At 37.3% G+C, this 19,946-nt stretch overlaps 1 long non-coding RNA gene across 1 annotated transcript in view; it reads right to left on the reverse strand.

Moving 5' to 3' along the window:
* Nucleotides 1-9,776, reverse strand: part of LOC149137526 (uncharacterized) — a 32,945-nt gene extending 23,169 nt beyond the window's left edge. The window contains exon 1 of the long non-coding RNA XR_016238510.1: nt 9,700-9,776. This is a non-coding gene — a long non-coding RNA (uncharacterized LOC149137526). The remainder of the gene's footprint in view (nt 1-9,699) is intronic.
* Between the last annotated feature and the right edge of the window lie 10,170 nt (nt 9,777-19,946).

Genomic DNA, 19,946 nt, shown 5'->3' on the forward strand with positions numbered 1-19,946 from the left:
TGGTGCATTTTCATGAAAATATTTTGTTTGTCTTTTATAAATTCAGCAGAGTCTGTTTTCTATAGTGAGCATCATTAAACCTCATGAACTTTGGAAAAAAATTTTGTCATAGTTTTTGTTGTTGTACATAAATACACACATTTAACCATATAATGTGTCCACATTCAAATTGTGATGTTGGATGTATTTTGTTGTTTCTAGTGCTTATTTAGTGTCTTGTTTGCTTTGTATATAATATATGTTGTGTAAGCTAAGCTTTTTTAGTTGGCAGTGATCACATTGCATATATTTTGTATGGATTGTGTTATAGTTGTAGGAGATAATTGTGTAGAAAGTATGCTGTGTGAGTTGTACTATTGATTTCAAAAAGACTTGCATAAAATGTATGGGTTGTAAAACTGAACGCCTTGGTATGTATATATATATTTGTGTTTGTATTTGTCTATATGTACCTGATTGGTACTTAATTTATCGAACCCAAGAGGATCAAAGGCAGTCAACCTCAACAGAATTTGAACATAGTGGCGGACAAAATACTGCTAAGTATTTTGCCCAGTGTGTTAACGATTCTGCCAGCTCACTGCCTTAATAATAATAATAATCCTTTTTGCTATAGGCACATGCACTGGAATTTGTGGGGAGGGGATAGCCGATTACATCGACCCCAAGAGGATGAAAGGCAAAGTCAACCTCAACGGAATTTAAACTCGGAATGTATAATAATAATAATAATAATAATAATAATAATAATAATAATAATAATAATAATAATAATAATAATAGTGAATTGTAATCTAGGCAAAATGGCATATCCTTCATGCATTGTCAACAATTTTTGTATTTTTCAGTCAAGATTACATATTTCAGTAACTGTGTAACTCAAGACCAGTATGGCTAAAATAGTGATCACTTCGATCCTGTTTCTTGTATTCAGCTCTGTCTTGAGTATTGCCCCTACCCTGCGATAACATTCTCTTGTGATCTTTGCCTTCATCACTGAATGTTTGATTCTGTCCCCTTCAAATACCCTTAGGTGTTTGTAGCTCTCTGCTGATTCTAATTCCTTTATGACATTCTGCTGGTCAAGGTTAACACTGGATATTTCTGTAATTTTTCCTTTGATAAAGGTAGCTTTTGCACATTTATCAAAACCAAATTACATCCTGATGTCATCACTGAATTGTTTAACACTGAACTGTAAGCCTGTAGTTGTTAGTCATTTTGTGCAAAGAGCTTTAAATCATCCATATAAATGAGAAGATTTATATTTTTTATCAAACATTTTGTTCAAGGGTAGGGAATGGAAACAAGCTATCTGTACTAACCCTGAAAGGAAGACAAAAAAAACGTTGTTTATAAAGCGGCTTTGCAATAAGTTCCAAGTCGACAAATTATATCATTGTTTTGATGAAAATTGTTATTGCTTGAAAAATATTGTTCAAGTTTGATAAAATTTAATATGTACTGAAAGCATGAAGTGTCATTGTTGGGTCCAAGGCCCAACGAAGAGCCCTGCACAGGAGCTGGCTTAAAAGCTGCCCAATAGGGTGGTTTTTAAACTAGTATATTTATATCTTAATATATAAATCTGAAATTGTGTTTGTGTGAAGCCTTTTTGAAAGTTTATAGAAATCCACATTTTCCACTTTTTCGTAAAAAATTTTACATCAATGGAATTTTCTCGATGTGAACTTTCCAGTGCAGTAATTAGATTTTTAAAATTCCGTTTACTTTGTGTGATTTAAGGGAGATTTGGCTGTTGTTTCTAGCAACTTTTATATTTCATCCCTTCTAACTGGAACGCAGTTCTTACACACGCGCTCAACATAAAAATATAGAGAGTAAGAGTTAAAGAGGGAGAGGGAGAGAGAGAGAAAGTGATACATACAACGTCATAGATTAAACTTTCATCTCAGTATTCTTTACCTATTTTTCATAACATAGATACGTAAAAACACACAACCACACATACATGACCTGTGACAACAACATACACATTGCTCTCAATCTCTATTCATTTCTCCCCCTCTTCCTCTCTCGCTCTCTAAAACGTATACACGTGCAAGTAAACACAGTCATTCATATCGTGGTATATTTACAAAACATTGATGGCATCACTACAGAGTTGTATCCCCCAACTTTGGAAGGTCATAACTTTCATAAAGATGAATATTTTTTAATGAAATTTTCTATGCATATATTATTTATTATGTAGATTCCAAATATACAAAAATGTTCGGTGAAAGTGTTTTGGAAGGGGGTGGGGTACAATATTCGGAAATTCCTCTTAACTTCCAGGAAAATGAATATTTTTTCATGAAATTTTGTACAAATGTACCTTGATGTATGTACATTTCAAGCATGTAGGAATTTTGAAGGAAACAACTGCAGGTTATTTTTCAGAAGTGTTCCCCACTCGGTGGTGTTTCGGAGCAAGTCGTCCATATTTGTTTCATTTTGTTCTATTATGTGCTTATGTGCATCCTTAGATTTCTAATGAAGTAATAGGCAGTGAAGAGAAGCAGTCATTAGAAAACTTTTAACTACCCCTATTCCTTTCTCTCCCCCTCTCTACCTCTTCCTCTCTCGCTCTCTCAAAAGCATACACGTGCAAGTACACAATCATTCAGTAAAATATAACTCATGTTCGTCAATGTTTTGTAAATTTACCAAGATTTTCACTAGGGTGTTAGGGTTAGGGTTTTAGGGTCAGGGTTAGGGTTTAGGATTAATGTTACGGTTACGGTTTTTAGGGTCAGGGTTAGGGTTAAGGGTTAGTGTTAGGGTTAGTGTTAGAATTAGGGTTGGGTAATCGTGCGGGTGTTAATCTGAAAAATTACAGATATGTGAAAAGTACCGACACTGCCATCTATTATAACTTTTGTTGTTCTGTTTAATATATACATAGATTATGCCTCCAAAGAAGAGAGTTTGCTGGGGAAAGACAGCAACCGGTTTAAAATGACAGCAACAGACTGCAGTAATGCACCACATTCCAGAAGCTATTTTGAACATAATGCAAAATGGTGCATCAACATCTTCTGCCCAATCTGATAGAATTCTGGCAAAACTATGTAGCAACAGATTACCAGCAATTGCTTCATCAGCAATTGCCGTCCTAGCTCCTGCTAAAAGGGATTACCCTGCTATGTATAATCAGGGCAGCGCAAAAAGTTGTTTTGCACAAGCATTTCTATAGCCAATTACACGGATGAAATTTATGTATGCTTAATTATTTTACGCAAAACAGCCTTCAGACTTTCCCTATTAATTTCATCGTCTTTTGAATTATGAACATATTTACATCATAAGGGTTTTTTCGTTGTAAGGCTTTCTTTTTTAGTTGATTTTCAGCTAGCAAGACTTATCGTAGATGGCATAATAAGTCACACCCGGACAAGGTCGGGTTATACTGCTAGTATATATATATATGTATATATACATATAATATGCACACACACACATATATATAAATGTTTGCAGATACTTATAGGGCTTCTGCAGATTGTCACCAAAATGAAAAATAGGGACCTCATCATTGAGGCCAGGGATTTAATGGAGATATTAGATAACATTGTGAGGAATTTGCTGGCATTCATGTAAGGGATGAACTTGAGTTAGTAAGCCTAAAAAAGAGAATCATTTTAAACCCGAGGCGTACAGACTTCAATTTATTTCATAAATTTCAAGATAAAAGGACAACTACCATTAATTTCAAATTCTAGTGAAAGCCCAGTTTCCTTCAAGTTGTGTAAGCCATTCATTTTGACAACAATTAAAGAATTGTCAGTGATCTGAAGAAGCCCTTGCTTGCCTTCTTTGCATGCAAACAGGAAATTTGCAACTGGATCAAAATTGTAAATAGTATAAGTTTATATAAACACTCATACACACATGCACACACAGCTATCCTCTCATTTTAGCGAAAGGGTTCTAATATAAGAGAGACTTTGCAATATTTCTAGGAGGTCAAGAAAACAGCAGAGGCTTCTGAAGGGTTCAGTCCACTGCTATAAGTTATAGGAATTTTGATTGATGAGTAATCTGTCAGCTATGAGTCTTATGTACTTAGGATGAAGAGGACCAAACACTTATTAATAATTAATGCATGATAGTTTAATCGTGAAAATATACCAATTATATAGAGAGATTTGATTAAAAACAATTGAGTTAACATTTACATGAGATAAATATATAATAACTAATTTAATAGCTTATAAAATTAGGAGAGGTGTTTACAAATGATAATAAGTCTCTGTTTTTAATCATATCCGAAACAAGCCTTGAAAGAGCAAGTTTTACAAAAATTATTGCTTACAGTAATAATGAATAAAATCCCTTTAACAATAATTAGTATGCTGGTGGTAGCATAAATTCTTACTCAAAGTGTAGTGTTTAGAATAGATTAGAATTAAAAGACTTGCTGAAAGCTAAGCATATGAAGTTAATGTTGCCAGCATTGAATGATTTGTCTTAATTATTATAAATGAATATTTGGCTCTTCATTTGTCTTCATCAGTAATGTATTCAGTCATCTATGGATTTTTTTCTATATCCAAAAAGCTCAGACTGAACAGATTTACTAATTTTTCTGCTGAAATTATTTTCTGTGTTATCTTGATTTGGGATCAGCAAAATATTCAAAATTTGCATAGACGTTTTCTTTTAATATGCAGAAATCAGTGATAAGTAGAATTAAATTTGTAGCTTCGCTTGATTTCTTTTGTGTTATAGTGCAAAGTCAAGGAGTCATTGCCCCAAACAATTGTATCCCTCTGAAGCTGAAGAGCTCTTGATCATTTTGAATTTAATTTCCATTTTCAATGTAAAATTTCTCACTGTTTTTCCCTGCAGCAGTTCTTAGAAAATCTTTATAGAGTCACAGCATATCAATCATATTTTGTTTCGAGCAAAACAATAAATCATTTGCATACACTCAGAAATCAGTCTTTCTAAATAATTTGGACGATCATCTGTTTGTCAAAAGAACTTGTAACAAAGAAACTAGTTTCCTCCTCTTGGTTCAGAGTAAATCTAAAATTGATTCAAAACAAGAAACAAGAAGCTAATAACAGAAGGCAAAAATCTATTGCCCTTCTTGCATTTTTTTAAATTTAAATTTGAAAATGCTAATGACACAAGTGGAGAGCTGACAGAATACTTTGTCATGCACACACTTCTGATGATCAAATATCAGTTAAAATTCTTCAAAAATTGACTTTGAATTTTAGCTACTGTTTGTGTAACAATGTAACATGAATGCATTGAATCAGTTACACCTCCTCTCCTTATGAAATTGGCTTTAAAAACAAAAAAAAATCCTTCTTTTTCTCATATTTCAAGAGGTGACAATCATAAATGAAATATAATTATATTTGATATTTATACATTTCATACATACCTGCCTGTGCAATACTACAATGCAGTAAAATCTCTTAACGAATTAATTGTAGTGATGCTGTATAATCCATTGGGTTGCTTTTAATACTTTATATAAATACACACATACACACACACGTGTGTATGTGTGTGGTGCATGTATGTATACAGAAATACATACGTCTCTGAGCCTGATGAGTTAGGTCCCATGGACAAGCCTTAAGTTGTATAGACCCAAATCAAACTGTCACTAAATATTTAACTCCCACCAAATCTGCTGAGTGCCATTTTCTTTCATTGTCCCCCCACTCGTATATAATCTTTTACTCTATTACGTGTTTCAGTCATTTGACTGTGGCCATGCTGGAGTACCGCATTTAGTCGAGCAAATCGACCCCTGGACTTATTCTTTGTAAGCCTAGTATTTATTCTATCGGTCTCTTTTGCTGAACCACTAAGTTACAGGGACCTAAACACACCAGCATCAGTTGTCAACCGATGTTGGGGGGACAAACACAGACACACAAACATACATACGCACATACATATATATATACATATATATGATGGGCTTCTTTCAGTTTCCGTCTACCAAATCCACTCACAAGGCTTTGGTTGGCCCGAGGCTATAGTAGAAGACACTTGCCCAAGGTGCCATGCAGTGGGACTAAACCCAGAACCATGTGGTTCGTAAGCAAGCTATTTACCACACAGCCACTCCTACACCTATATATATATATATATATATATATATATATATATATATATATATATATATATATATATATATATAAATATATATTTATCATTTATTTGTTTCAGTCATTTGACTGCAGCCATGCTGGGGCACCATCTTGAGTGGGGTTTAGTAGGCAATCCACCCCAGGACTTACTTATTCTATCAATCCTTTTTTGCTGAATTGCTAAGTTACAGGGACCTAAATACACCAACACCAGTTGCCAAGTAGTAGTGGGGAACTAACACAGACACAAAGACATGCACAAAGACTTGCTGTGTAGCATGGCTGTTCGCACACACACGCAACATACAGTCTGCCTTTCACTCTGAGTGAGAGGCACTTTGTTACCAACGGAGGTAGGAGCTCTCTGAACTTTACCCAGCCTATTCTTATTCTAACAGCTATGCTCCCAGAGCATCCATCCCTGCTACTTACTTGGTCACCTAGGTAATGGGAGCTATCGACTACTTCTAGCTCTCCCCCCCCCGGAATTTATTTTCTGCACCTTCCACACACAAAAACTATCTTACCTGTTAACATTCCTCTGATATTGCTATACCTCTTATGTGTCCATAGCTTGCACCGGGTACATCTTACAGAGTTTCTACCTACATCTTCCCTACAGTTTGAGCAGGGCCATCTATAAAAATCCAAGAGTGAAGGAATGGAGAAGATAAAATCTGGGCTATATATGTTTCATAGTGAGCAGAACCTCATAAGTGGTAAACATCCAAGTGAGGTGTATACCACAGGTTACTACAGGGCAAGGGTATCTTGGCCTGAAACATATAAAATATATATAGCCAGGATTTTATCTACTCCATTTCTTAACTGATGGATTTTTATTCACATACCTGGCAAATCTAGTTGCCAACTGTGAAATATAATATAGTTTTTTTCAGCTTATCATCCTTCAATACAGGAAAATTTCACAACCTTCTACCCCAATAAACCAATATTATTCCTGAAAGTTGATTTTTTAAATATTTTCTATGGATTGCTTGAAGCTCATTTTCTTCCTTCCTACACTTTGATCCTTGGATATATAAATATTTTTATATAGGAAAAATTTCATTGTCACTAATTGTGACTGAGGGTGCTGAAGCACCTATGTTGCAAGAAATAAGAGTTAAGAACTCTTAATGCTGTAAGAAATCATCATCATCATCGTTTAACGTCTGTTTTCCATGCTAGCATGGGCTGGACGATTTGACTAAGTTCTGGAGAGCCAGCAGCTGCACCAGGCTCCAACCTGATCTGGCAATCTTTCTACAGCTGGATGCCCTTCCTAAAGCCAACCACTCCAAAAGTGTAGTGGGTACTTTTTACGTGCCACCAGCACAGGAGCCAGACAGGTGGGCCTGGCATCGATCACTTTCAAATAGCACTTTTTACATGCCACCGTCACAGGAGCTAGTCAGGGGGTACTGTCATCGGCCATGTTCAGATGGTGCTTTTCATGTGCCACCAGCATGAGACCCAGTCAGTGGGTACTGGCATCAGCCACATTCGGATGGTGCTTTTTACATGCCACCAGCATGGGAGCCAGTCAGGCGGACCTGGCATTGACCACGTTCGGATGGTGCTTATTACATACCACCAGCATGGGAGCCAGTCAGGGGGCACAGGCTACAGCTATGATATTGGTTTTACTAATGCTGTAAGAAGTGTACAGTATATATATATATATATATATATATATATATATATATATATATATACGTATATATATACACTGACAGGGGAGATAAATGACCCATGAGCACCTTTCAGATTACTAGACTAGACTAGTTTTACCTATCAGTCATAGGCTCATCAACAGTGATTACTCAAATGCTAAATAATATATGCATATATACATCCCTATATATATATATATATATGTATATATATATATATATATATATATATATATATATATATATATATATATATATATATATATATATATATATATACATATATATAATATATAGTTTTAGGGAAAAAACCAATTATCAAGAACTCATCGATGAAAATCCACTATCACATATAGAAAAATTAATAATTAAAAGCACAATAAATGAGTATAATATAAAGTAAAGTAAATATCATAAGATAAATATAATAAATATATTATATTTATTATATTTATCTTATGATATTTACTTTACTTTATATTATACTCATTTATTGTGCTTTTAATTATTAATTTTTCTATATGTGATAGTTGGTTATTTTCCCTAAAACTATATATTTTATATATACTTTATCTATAAGGCTCAATTTAATTTTAATCTTTTATAAATTGATTTTAATTGAGTTTTTTGCCTGTAATTTTGGATTTTGTCCCTAATATTATTATATATATATATATATATATATATATATATATATATATATATATATATACAAGGACAGACAATTCATTTAAAGATAAAAATTATAAACCTAATAATAGAAATAACAACGAAAAAACCTGGTTAATAATCCCATACGGGGACCAGGTTAAAACAAATATTATTAAAGAAATTCGAAATATAATCGAAATATTCATTAAAGACAATAAAAAATATATGAAGACATCTTCTCTAGTATGAACTTAGGGGTTGGCTACTCCACTACTAATAACGTTGGTAACATCATCTCATCCTTTAACAAGTTTAAATTGTACAAGTTCTACAATAATAAATCAAGCCACACTCCAAATAATAATGATAGTAATAATACAGACCAGCAAATAACTAACTGCACATGCAGAGACAAAACTAAATGCAAATTTAACAATAAATGTAATTTAGAGAATGTGGTATATCAATGTGTAGTTACTCCTAATGATTATAATAAAAAAAATAGGCACAGTTTAAACACGATTTACACCGGCCCAACCTCTAATAAAATCAAATATCGAGTGGCTCAACATATGCACTCTTTTAAGAATAGCAACTTAATTAATTCCACTGGCCTTAGCAAATACATATGGGACCTTAAATCGAAAGAATAAAATACAATTTAAAATGGGAAATAGTTTGTAAGGCTAAATTTTACCGAACAGGCAGTAAATTCTGCTCCTTATGCACTAACGAGTTTAAAGAGATACTATTCACTAATAATAAAAAATTAATAAATTCCGAAGACGATCGAAACATTAAATGTAGACATAAACTCAACTTTTTATATAATAAGTTTAAATAATTTTTCACACAACTCTATGGTAATATCTGCTTAGTTATGACCTCGTAATAGAGTATAAATTCAGGTAGTGAGTTGCGATAGCCTTGTGTTTAATACTCCGCTAATAGATATACACTAACCTTAGTCTTATTATACTTATTGTTATAAACCCTCAGCAGTAATTAGTCTTGCTAGTATGTAGGTCTTGATTACACATGGTTCGAGATATTAACTTTCTACTTGGAGAAGCTTTATAGGTCCACCGTAATACTACCTTCCTTCATTTTTGTCATTTTTAGTTATTGTATATTTTACGTACCCTTAATTACTTTTACATATTTGTTCCCATCACTTATTTCACTATTTTTTTCTTCTAAAGTTTTACATAACAGCATAATAGTGTTTGATTCCAGGTCTACGCATTTACCTTATCCTCATTTCTTCTTAATTTTTCTTCCCTCTTCTCCTTCCACGCCATGCTGTCTTGTGCCACACGTGTTTTAGTTCTAAACGTTAGTTTGACATTTTTGATCACGTGGTTTGCGCCATTTTGTCACGTGATACACATAGTATATATTTCTTTGCTTTTGGATAGTACCTCAGTCAGCCAAGTTTCCTTAAGTCGTTCGTATTTTGAAGGTTTCACCGAAAGGTTCGTTGTTTTGCTTTGCGTGCTGTTGATATTGTTGTAAATTGTATTTCGCTTGTTCCCGTAAGGGCGACTTTGATATTATATTATTTGTACTGTGAACTGTGATCCTCCCCCTTCGGGGGAAGGAATTTTGTGCTCAAGTGAGCTGTGTTGGTGTTAAACCAAACGATTATCTCTCCGTTAGACGGAGTTGTGTTGTGTTAAAAAATTATTTAAAAAAAAAAGGAAATGGCTTCTATGGAGGTCCAAAATAATATGAATTTTGCAGCGGCCGTTGGCGGTCGTGAAATAATTCAATTTAAAATTGAAGGAATACAGAAGTTTTACGGGATGATAACAGAAAAAGATGGTGAAGCTAAGATCTCACCTCCAAGCGAACTACAAAACAAAATAAAAGAACGAACAATTATCTACAAAACCTACAATGTAGAGACAAAGAAATTTGAACACTTGGAGGAGGAGACAATTGAAAAATGTCTTGGTTCAACAATGATCGAAATTAAATATTTAACAAGGGGAATGAAATTCGCAACTGTGGAAGCAAGGTTCGAGTCGTCAGAACGTGCAAGAGAATATTCGACTCGCTTTTTCAAAGTGGAAATATTCTGCTGTTACCATTATACCTGGGACGGAGAACATCCAGGATTAAAATTAAAAACATCCCCCCTGAAGCAGAGGTAGGGTGGATTTTGGCCACCCTCCTCCGCAGGAGAGAGGAAAAAATCAAAATAATCGAAATAATATGAGACGGTCCACTAAATTGGCGAGGTCAGACCCTAGAGATTCTGGCCCAAGCCACAAGCATCGACCTGGAGGATTTACCGGAAACTATTGTAATGAACGACATGAACATCTCTGTTCACATAGAAGGGAGAAAACCTCGGTGCTACAAGTGCAGCAAGAAGGGCCACATAAAAGAGAAGTGCCCCGAAAACAAGAAATCAGACCAACCTACACCTGTCCCCTCCACCTCCAAGGAAGTTACCCCAAAGGACCAAAAAACAGAATTAAAAAACCTGAAGCAAAAAAGGATGTAACTGAAAACAATAGAAAAACAAAGAAAGTGCGCCTCTGGATACAGAGGTTGCGGAAAAAAACGCACCTACCAAAAAGGGTGAACTCCCAGCCAAGGAGGCTGTTACCAGGAGTTCACCCCACCAAGAGGTAACACACGTAAGAGAGGAGTACATTACGGATAGTGAAGAAGAAAAAATTGTGACTACAGACGAGTATAAAGTGTGCTCTAGGAAGAGACAAAAAAAAACTGATTCCCCGAAAGCAATTCGAGCTAAAATACCCAAGCCCCCGAACACAGAAAGAAAAAAAAAGAAAATGTCCTTCATAGACATACCCATAAACATCCCCGAATCCAGTGATCTAGTAACAGTGTCTTACAAAGCCAAGAACATTTATTTAGATGGGGTCATTAGACCCCATCGAGAATCCCTAGTCTATAGAAATGACTATGTTCAAAGCCCTTTCGTAATAGCAAAAATTGCTAGAACATTATTTTTCGACATGTTCAAATTACATCCCAAAGACATACATTTATTAAAAAATCAAACAAAGGTGTTCGACCCGCCGATGGAGCCATTCTTAGACGAAAAGGATGAGCGTAGGGGAATGGTCTCAAATGTTTTGAGAACCATTCCCCTAACAACAAGATAAATGAGGGTAAGGTAGCTTTCTTTTCTTCTATGACTCATAATGATTGCGTTGGATATTGCTTGTTTGAACGTGCGTGGCCTGAACTCGAAGAGGAAGCAGGCGTGCCTTCTCGACGACCTCAGGTCACATGATATAGATGTGATGGTTGTTACAGAGACCAAGCTGGACAAGCTGCAGGCCTTTTCTGCACTCCTGAACGGCTACGAGAAAATAATTTCTTCTAGCCGGGAGGGAGGGAGCAGAGGGTAGCTGTCTTGATCCGTAAAAGCTTGGTCATGCAAGTAAGTACAATCTTCGTGGACTCAGAAGGCGAGTTGGTCGTTCTGGATCTAACATACAGTGGTAAGGCCGTCAGGCTGGTGGGCATCTACGCGCCTAGTAATGCAAGCAAACGGGTTGGCTTCTTTCAACGCCTGGAGAATTTCCTGGTAACATCAAAGACACTAGTGGTACTAGGTGACTTCAACGCTATACTGGATGCACGCCTAGATAGCGTGGGCTCAACAGATAGAAAAGGAAACTCCTGCCTCATCGATCTGCTGAAGCGTTTCAGGCTGGCAGATCGATACAGACTTGACCACCCGAAAACTCCAGTGTGGACCTGGACAAGGAGTGACGGAATGGTCAGGTCTTACATAGACAGGATAGTGGTAAACACTAGAGATAGTCACAGTTTCAGTTGTCCACAATTTACATACGTACCCTATACAGATCACAAGTTAGTGACGTGTAGGGTGAATATAGATAAGGTACATAGACAGGGATCTGGCTACTGGAAGTTGAAAAGACTATATTCGATTGCAAGGCTTACCGTAGCCAGATTAAGCAGTTAATGAAGAGGGCGCTTACCGGCGCTGTTATCAACAACCGGTGGTGGAGCGCCCTCAAAAGAGCCCTTCGAATTGAGTCAATTAGATTTAGCAAACAGTTAACTCTAGAACAGGAGGCATTGAGAACGGGCTCTGCGTCACAAGTGTTGGCGGCGAGATCGGCACTGGACCGACACCTCAATGCCAAACATGAAGGATGCAGAGTCCGAGCTAGGACACGTGCAATGGGCCGTAAAGGTATCAATGTTGCTAGATGGGCTCGCTCGGAAGAAACCCGTCGTGGCATTGATGCTACGATCGGGTCTTTGATAGATGAGTCCGGACAGGAAATCCAAGGACAGGAGGAGATGTGCAAGGCCTTTCACAAGCACTTTGCCACGTTGTTGGGGAGGGGCGGGACGTTGGACCATGGGGATGCTTTACGGCATTTTCTGGACGGCGGCCCGCGTCTTTCGGCTCGTGACGCTGAGCGCTGCGAAGGACCAATCACAGCCAAAGAGATCAGAGAGGTGCTTTCCGAGAGCCCCGGGGAAAAGTCGCCGCGTCTGGATGGTCTTCCCTACGAGTTTTACAGTAGCATGCCAGACTTGTTCGGGGACATACTGGCTAGTGTGTACACGAATTGGCAGCAGAATGGGAGGATTCCCAAAGATGTGCGCCGATGAGTGGTGACACTAATCAGGAAGGACACGAGCAAGGGGGATAACGTTAATAACTTTAGGCCCATAACTCTGTTAAACACAGAATTAAAGATTTTGGCCAAGGTGCTCGCAAAGAGAGTTAGGGTTGTCGTGGGCGACCTGGTGAGGGAAGCACAGACAGGTGCCATCCCAGGAAGGACGATACAAGACAACCTTCACCTCATTCGCTACACCATAGAGCGGGTGGGTAAAATGCATGGCAACGAAGGGGCACTGGTGAATTTGGACCAGTCTAAGGCGTTCGATAGGGTTGACCACGGATACCTGGCGGCTGTCCTTCGGGCGGCCGGATTTGGCCCGATCTTCCGAGGCTGGATTAAAGCCATGTACGGCAACATCGAATCAACAGTCCGAGTGAATGGGTTCCTTTCGAACCCCTTCGCGATTAAGCGTTCGGTTCGTCAGGGCTGCCCCCTGTCCCCGATTCTGTACGTGTTGGCGCTCGAGCCATTACTGCGGAAGTTGAGGGGCGTGGGGGCGGACCCGCATGATCTTTGTAACGGAAGGAACGTGACGGCATACGCGGATGACGTCACCATCATCGTGTCAGATGAAGGGGGTCTACCTCACTTAAAGGACGCCACCAAAAGATACGAGACGGTAGCAGGGGCGAAAATTAACCAGGAAAAATCAGTCGGCTTGCAACTCGGCACCTGGAGAGGCAAGTCGATGCCTCCCAACAGCGTCGTCGGGCGCTGGACGGAGGGCCCGGTTAAAATGCTCGGGGTCTGGTTTGGACCGGACCTCCAGGTGGAGAAGAACTGGAGTGAGGTGGCGAGCAAGGTGACAGCCGTAGCCCAGAAGTGGTCTGGGAGGAGGTTATCCTTGTTGGGAAGGGCGGAGGTTGCACAGGTTTTCATAGCATCTGTGATAACCTATCGCCTAACCGTCGTACCTTGCCCTGTTTTGTGGCTGAACAAGTTGGAGCGGATCCTTTTCCACTTTTTGTGGGGAAGTAAAACTCCACTTGTGAGGCGCTCCATCTGTTACCAGAAACCGCTAAAGAGTGGGCTGGGGATGCCCTGGCTGATGATGCGCAAGCACGCGCTGAGGCTGAGACATCTCCGGTGCCACCTGGATGGTGAGCAGATGTGGTCAACGCTTGCCGAGCAGGATTTCCCAAAGTATGGGTCCCTGAGGGACTTAGGAGCATGGATCAGACGAAGACCCAAGACGGGGGAATGGCAGATGGAGTGCAAACAAGCGCTCTCCCTCTTCTCTCGAGTGAGTAATGCTAGCAGCAGGGTTACCACAGCGGATATTTATAGCGGGTTGGTGGTGCTTAAGTCTGATGATGTCCTGGGGGAGACTCTGGGCTTCGACAAGAGGCAGCTAACCAGCCTGTTCGGGAGGACCTTCGGGTCGGGACTCATGGATAATTACCAGAAATCCTTGGCCTGGCTGTGCTACCGATCGGCGTTACCGGTTCGGGAAAGATTGTCAAGACACGGTTGTGACACCTCCCCCACATGTCCGAGGTGCGGGCGGGCCAGTGAAACGGTGACGCACGCCTTCGTTCACTGTGGGGAGCTGAGTGATTTGATAACCTATGCCGAACAGCTGATGTCGGATACAGAAAGAGTACGACTCTCGACTGAATCCATAATTAAGATGGTACCGCCTTCCTCCTTTTCCAAAGAGAGGAAGGCGTCATTTCTCTGCGTAATAACCATAGTGAAAGAAACGGTATGGAAGACGCGCTCGGAAGGAATTGCGACAGGACAATTCATCTCCAGACGAGGGCTGGTGAACTACTTCACCGCCCATCTTGTTTCCAAGATCCGTCTGGAGAGGAGGAGCTTGTCGCAAAGAGTATTTGCCAAAAGATGGAAGGATGTCGTAAGAAAGTTGTGTATGCAAGGGGCCATGCCAACACGGTCGGACCGGGCATAGAAGGAAAAGAAATGGGAAAAGAAAAAGGAAAAAAAAAAATCAACCGGCGGGTTAGTGGGACACCCCCCAACCCAAAAGTAATCAAATTTTTAAAACAATAACATCATCACATTATAATATATTATTCTCATGTTAAAATCATTCGTTAAATCATCTGTAAAGAGGCTCAACGATCTATATGTTCCCCCTTGTCTGTCCTAGTTCGTCCCCTCTATGTATCCTATTTATTAGGAAATAAAAGAAAATCAATCAAGTTTCCTCGTTAAGGTATGTGATGTTGCTTTTTTCCCTTATACTCTTGCACGGTTTTTTTTTTCTTTACTAGCTAATCACACTTTCGTTATATATGTTCCTTTTCCTTATCTACAGATATTATCTCCCCAATTGACGTTTTATGCCTTAAATTTGACAGATATTTATTGCTATTTGATGTGTTTTATTATAAAACCTTCGACAATTTCCTTTGTACTAAATGTTGCTTAAACGGACAGATTTTCATGCTTTTCTTATTTTATGCATTTTAAAATTTAAGATACGTTTTTTGAAGTTACCGGACCTGAAGAGTGTCCTTATATTGGGTGCCATCTATCGTGTACGATTCATTGTAGATTGACCAGTTTTTTCCCCACTGTTATGTGGCCATGAAACATGTATAGTCTTTCTCCCACTTTCGATTCATAAACGTAACCGACTTAAATTCTTAGTCCAATATTTCATATATTGTATGTATTATAAATTCTCTCTTGGATTTTTTAGATTTTTAAATTAGCTTTGTATAATACACTTTTCTTGGTGGTGTCTGTTCTACCTGCTGATAGAAATCGCCCGCGAACGAGAAGCAGTTTAGTGAGAGGACAAGTTCGGCCAGACGAATGAGCGTGGAGGTGTCGAGTTGGGTCGGAGGTCGAGGAAATATTTAAGTGCATGCAGCCCCTCGTCGTGAGGGATCACCGTATAGAGGCTCTGGATGTCGAGGGTGAAAAGACGCTTAGAAGAGCCAGGAGGGAAGGAGAAAGAGTTGAATAAACGAAGCGCGCGGTTGGTGTCGTGTATGTGAGAAGGGAGAGAAGACACTAGGGGGGCAAGGACACGGTCCAGGTATTTTGAGATAAGCTCGGTGGGGCAGTTACAGGCATGGGTTGGACGGTTTGACCAGGGATATTTATATACGTATATGTGTATATTTATATGTGTGTGTGTATACACACACACACATATATATATTATTTTATTCTGTTACATGTTTCAGTCATTTGACTTTGGCCATACTGGAGCACTGCCTTAAAGGGTTTTAGCCAATGAAATTGACAAGCTTCTTTCAGTTTTTGTCTGCTAAATTGACTCACAAGGCTTTGGTTGGCCCTAGACTATAGTACAAAACACTCACAAAAGTTGCCACGCAGTGGTACTGAACCCAGAACCATGTGGAGGGGAAGCAAGCTTCTTACGACACAGCCACACCTGCACCTATATATATATATGTGTGTGTGTGTGTGTGTGTGTGTGTGTGTGTGTGTGATATTTATCTGTCTATATACATACATATATATATATATATATATATATATATATATAGGTCCAGGTGTGAAGGCATATGATTAGGGTGTTGCACTTGTGAATGTAAGATTGTAGTTTCACTTCCTGGACTGGGCAATGCATGTGTCCTTTAGGAAAACATTTCATTTCATGATCCCCGTCTACTCAGCTGGCATGAATAATCCTGTGGTGGACCAGTGTCCCATCATGGGGGGAAATATATATGCCACAGAATCCAGGAAACCAGCCTTATAAGCCTATGGATTTGGGACTTTGGTAGGGACTTGCATGGCTATGTGGTAAGAAGTTTATTCGCCAATCACATGTTTTGGGTTAAATCCCATTGCATTTTACCTCGAGCAAGTTTCTTCTAGTATAGCCCTAGACTGACCAAAGACTTATAGATGGATTTGGTAGCTGGAAACTGAAAGATCGTCCTAATTTTGGGACTGCCATGTTGGCTTGGCGATAACTATTAATTTCCAGTACCGCTGCCGTAGTCTCCTTTAGAGAGACTTAGAAATATTAAAAACTCTATATATATATATATATATATATATATATATATATATATATATATATATATGTTTGTGTGTGCGTCCTTGTATTTTAGTGTGTGCCTCCACCACTTGACAAACGTTTTGGTTACATCCCCATAACTTAGCCATACCACAAAGAAAGAGACTGCTAGAAGAAGTACTAATCTTATCCGGGTTGTTTGTTAGTAAGAAGTAATGTCAAGCATTTAGGTTGGATTAGAGTCCATGGAAATTAGAGAAGGAGAGGGAGAATTATCCAATGAGTTTAATATTATTTTTTGGTAATTAGAGTATGTCAGAGTGTGGTGTGTCATCCAAATGTCATATTAAACCCATCAAGGGCCTAACTAGAAATGTAATCATTTAATGAATAGATTGAATTAAAATAATAAATTAGGATTTTATTAATAGAAAGTGGCCTTTAACACAAAGTAATTATTCTTTTCACAACTTGTCAGTTTCTTCTGTTTGATGTTAGATGTGTGTTTTTAACATAGTGACACCATACAATAAATACCAATCAATTGGTGAATGACAGTTGTGACATCTTTTTAAGTGTGGCTTACTGAAGTTCTCATTTTATTTACTTTGTTAATGTCTTTGAGAGAAGCATAAATGTTCAAAATTACCATCCTTAACTCTTCTAAAATGCTGCCCATCATATCTATATAGAAAAGCACTGTACTACCAAGCAGTGCCTAGAAATGGATATGTCATTTTAGTAATAAGAGGTGAATTAGCATAGTGGACTCAATTTTTGTCAGTTACTTCAGAATATAGGCTATAATAACTGGTATGGTTGTCATACATATATATAGAGAGAAAAAGATATTGTAAATAAAACTGATTCACAATAATCAACGTTGTTTACTTCAAAATAACAAGTTAAGACTGAATTTAAAATCAGTTTTCACTATAAATATTGTATTGAAGCAAAAGTAATATGCATATCATACATCTACATACATGTGTGTGTGTGTGTGTGTGTGTGTGTGTGTGTGTGTGTGTGTGTGTCTTTTTGATCAACAAATTTAGATATTTTCTTCAACTGAACTCCTAAGAAATCAACATTGGAAGAAGAAAGAAGAAAAAGAAATCCAAAGTAAATTCAATATTTATTTGCTGTACATCTCTATAAATCACTGTGTTTTTCATTCACATCATCTTGACAAAAAGATTTTGTTTTTGCCCATTAGTCAAGTAAATAACAGAGAGACAATTTCAATAGTAAAATTCCCAAGGATAATTTTACTATTTTACTTTTATGTTTTATAAGACTTAAATGAATTCAATAGTCTAATGATAATGTGAATATAAAACTAAATTGGTGGAAATACTGCTTTGTTTTAGATTGAAAAAAGAAATTAATAAACGAATAGACAAAATAAAATAAAGTAAAGCATTTTTCTCAAAGAAGCAAAATATAAACTTTCCTTCTATTTCATTGCATTATGACAAGAAATGATTTAAAAGCCCTTTTGATATTAGATAAAAGAATGCAATATCACTCTCCTGTATTTTTTGACTATCTGTTTGTACACATTGTTGCATTTAAATACATTTAAGATTTCACCATTGTTAAAGAACATAAACAGAGGTAACATTTACCTCTTGAAACTAGCAAGAAAAGAATAATTTCTCTATATCATGTCGAGAAGATATCATTGATATATCAAGAATATGATCATAGATTATATTCTAATGCATTTCAATATCTAAGACTATGAGCTCTAGCTAAGCAAATGTAAACCAGAAAAATTTTGATTGGAAAGAAGCACTTCAGATAAAGACAACCAAAAAAAAAAAATTTTTAATGTCTATAAAAAATTATAAAAATCTGAATGTAAATACAAAGAAGCTTTCTGCTGTAAGATGTGGTAAAAACAGTAATTGATCGTTTCAATCTGATCAGAAAATAGAATCACATCAAATGGGAACTGATTTGTTTTTAAGGTTGCCTCAGCTAAATACTTTTAAATTGCCAAAATGTTTCTAATCTGTTGAAGAAGAAATGCACTTACTCTGTGCTTGACTGGCTACTTCATTGAAATAAGGCTATGAGCTCAATGGATTCTTGCTCTTTCATTAATTGTAAACTTGGCTAGGGATAAAAAGGAAGAACCAAATGTACATTTGACCCAGAATATGTCACACCTTTTGAAGCGGATACTAAAATCTTTCCTGTTAAAAACAGCTAATTGCCTGCCATCAGTTGAATATTTATAGCATCATTTAAGCCAACATCAAAGGAAGATATCTCCTTTGATGACAAATTCACTAGATTGTTAAGCTTCAAATTTATGTTGCTTGAAATGTTATTTGTTATGCTATATAAATTTCTACACTGCAGCTTTCAATATGTACATAAGAATTATCTTGTTCCAAATACATGTAGAAAAACTGCATTTAGTAGATAGCTATAAGCTTTCAAATTTATTCCCCCCCATTTATTATCATGTCATTTCCTTCCCTCTCTCTCGCTCTCTCTCTTTCTCACTCTCTCTGCCATCTTTTTGAATGAAACTTTTAAAAGAGTATCTCATCTATTAAACAACTTACACTACATTATGGTAAACAATGATTTTACACTAACCTATTGGAAAATGCAAAATGATGAACATTTATACTGCATGTTTAGTTAAGCTGGTGTGTATTAAATACAGATGTAATATATTTAACATGAAAGATAAAGTGCATTTAATAATATATATTTCCTATAAATTATTGTAATATACTTTGGCATAGCAATGAGTCATACATAGAGGAGAGTTTAAAGAAAACTGAACTGGCTTATAAAAGAAAATACCAATAAAACCTCTAAACTTTCTTGAGAATTCTCCATAGTTATGGGTATA

This window comes from Octopus bimaculoides, chromosome 1 (assembly GCF_046866305.1).
Source record: "Octopus bimaculoides isolate indiv1 chromosome 1, ASM4686630v1, whole genome shotgun sequence".
NCBI classification, from domain to species: domain Eukaryota; kingdom Metazoa; phylum Mollusca; class Cephalopoda; order Octopoda; family Octopodidae; genus Octopus; species Octopus bimaculoides.